Source organism: Elephantulus edwardii, unplaced genomic scaffold (genome assembly GCF_000299155.1).
Source record: "Elephantulus edwardii isolate Elephantulus edwardi_28Jun2011 unplaced genomic scaffold, EleEdw1.0 scaffold00226, whole genome shotgun sequence".
NCBI lineage: Eukaryota > Metazoa > Chordata > Mammalia > Macroscelidea > Macroscelididae > Elephantulus > Elephantulus edwardii.
Window position 1 is genome coordinate 3,401,147 of NW_006399976.1, and position 2,964 is coordinate 3,404,110.

General features: G+C 40.7%; 1 pseudogene; it reads right to left on the reverse strand.

Annotated features, from left to right (window-relative positions):
• Positions 1-2,044: 2,044 nt before the first annotated feature.
• On the reverse strand, positions 2,045-2,654 carry LOC102852313 (annotated as a pseudogene).
• Between the last annotated feature and the right edge of the window lie 310 nt (positions 2,655-2,964).

The following is a 2,964-nucleotide window of genomic DNA, read 5'->3' on the forward strand; positions in this document are numbered from 1 at the left end:
AGCAACAACATGAACATATATATGCACATCAATGTTCATTGCAGTATTATTTAGAATAGCAAAGAGACGGAAACAACCCATGTGTCCATCAATAGAGATTAAGAGTACACATGCACAATGGAATACTATGAAATACAACCACAGGATATAAGAGTCACTAACCATCACATGATAAGGATAAATCTGGGGGAGAGTATGCAAAGTGAAAGAAATCAATCACAAAAGAGCAAGTATTGTATGAGTCCACTATTACAAACAACCTTTCCTAGCAACATGCCCAGGGTATGAGGTGAAGCTTCATCATCTTTGCCTTCAGGGAGCACTCTGGGTGCATCTTCTACATGACCTATCTGTTCTTTCAGCAGTCCATCTCTTCTCGTTACTCTTCTCCAACATCACTGTTTAATGGCATCAAGTTTTCTGTCTTCCTTACTCATTGTTCAACTCTCAGATACACAGCAAGTAACTAGGAGAGGATATTCCTTGGAGAAAACCCTCACGCTTGGAAAGGTGGTGGCAAGGTGAAGGAAGACCATCAGCCAGATGAATTGACATGGTGACTGCAGCAATGGGCTTGAGTGTGTCAGAGATTGTGAGGATGGCACAGGATAGGACAGCGTTCAGATCTATTATTCCTCCAGAGGTGGCTGTGAGTTGTAGACAACTGGAGGGCACCTAACAACAGGAAGAATAACTCTGTGAACTGTGATTCTTGGCAACCCCGTGAACAAGAGATAGAAAGCTGCTCTTCCCGCACCATCTTCACAATCTCTGCCATGCTCAAGTTCATTGTTGCAGTCACTGTGTCAATCCATTTCTTTTTTTTTTTTTTTCACAAACAGAAATTTATTCTCAGCATTGAGAAGGCTAGAAGTCGAGGTTCAGGATGGAAACTTGCTCTAGGGAAGATCCTCTCTCTTTGTTGGTTATGGAGGAAAGATCTTGTTTCCTTCAGCACCTGAAGGCCCTGTGTTCCCTGGAGACCTCTCTGTGTACTGACCTTCCCTGGTGTCAGGAGCTGCATTGAGAAGCTTGGATCCAAAAAGACAAACTCCATTCCTAGCGATTTTTTTTTCTTCTTTTTGGTTTTTTTCTTCATAGTGATTAGTTCTTTTTTTAACATTTCTAGATGATACAAAGGGTCCTCCCTCTTGGCCAATTTCCTCCCTTTTTATCTCTAGTGAGATAAAAGGTGTTACACCCTAATCTTTACATCAATTAGGGCTGTGATGGCATTCAGTGAAGAACTCACAGCTGACCCGCCCTGGGGGTTTTTCAGAGCTTGTAAATGGCACAGGTGAGGAAGAGGCCATTTCTAGTGTTGCTTCCTTGAAGCTATGGATTGCTGTTAACTGCTCCGGAGTGTCAACAGACTGATAGCTGACCCCCCAGGTGTGTCAATCCATTTCTTCGGCAGACTTCCTCTCTCACTGATCCTTTACTTTTTCCAGTATGAAGTCTTTTTCTAAGAAATGGAGCCTCCTGAAAACATGCCCAAAGTATGTGAGATGAGGTTTCACTGTTCTTGCCTCTAAGGAACACTCTGGTTATATGTTCTCCAAGATAGATTTGTTTGTTCTTTTGGCAGTTCATAATATACTCAATGCTCTTCTCCAACAACACAATTCAAAGGCATAAATTTTCCTTTGATCTTCCTAGTCATTGTCCAATTTGCACAGGCATACAAAGCAATTGAAAATATTATGGCTTGGGTAAGGTACATAGTCTTTTTTTAATGTATATGAACACAAATCTTTAATTCACTTGGGTTTTATGAATACTAAAAGACTAGGTACATACACAATTCCATCACAAAGTAAATTCTAATGATGCATCTAGTGACATTATGCCATCAATCCTCAGTTGCTGGAAAGAAAATACAAACTTAACATAAAAATTTTTTTTAAAGTGAAAACTGTAAATGAGAAAACAAACCCAGTATTAATTACCTTTTTTTCGTATGTACTGAGATCTATAAAGTTCAGAGTCAAGATTTTTTTTTTCCATTGTTCCCACTGAAACAGAATGCATAACCTTGCTTGCTTTAGGAAGTCTGATTATTCATGTTTGCCTTAAAACCTGCCTTCCCAGGTAAGAGGTAGCCATGTGGTTAAATTCTCTCTGTTGCCTGCTTCACACCTGATGTAGACACACAAGTTGGCACCTTGAAACGCAACACCCATGATCACTACTGCCAACCATTTCATTCTGAAGGAGAAAAGAGGGCTGAAGGGCAATATCACCCACAGCACTGGAGACAGAATAAGTCCTAACCAAAAATTTCGATATTTAGAATCTGGAACAGTTTTGCTGTCCTGAGAGCATGCCTTCCTGGACTCAAATACTCAGTGGCTCTTTCCATCTTCATCACTACGTTTCCACCAATGCAGACCAACCACTAGTCTACCTGTGACATTCCTCATTGCCCACAAGTTACATGACAATACCAAGATAATCGTCACCATACAAGCAATAAAGCTGCTGCTGAACAATTCACAGAAAAGATAGGCTATAATTGCACTGACTCCAAAGAATAAATGGAGAAAGGATGCCACTGCATGTCTGATTTTGGATTTTTGTGGTCTACTAGTTGCCTCTTCTTATGCATCAAACAGTGAAATATCTTCAGTGTCATTACTGTCCTGCTACAACATGGTGGCCCTTCGCCAGACCCACTTCTGGCAAACCATGTCAGTGTGTGTGCCTCCAAGGGTCAGTGTAACTTGCTCCACCCCAGAATAGGCACATAGTCTTTTTTTTAATTAAATTTTATTAGTTTTAATGAACATTTACAGAGATTTTGGGTTTTCATTCATTCATTGTTGCACTGTTTTCTCCACCCTCATCCCCAGTTCATTCTTCTCCCCCCCCCATGTCTGTTTTAATTGTCCAATTGCCACAGTGCTTGTCAAAGCCAGTTCTGATTAATCTCCTTTGTCAGTGTGTGCCTTGCCATTCCCTATC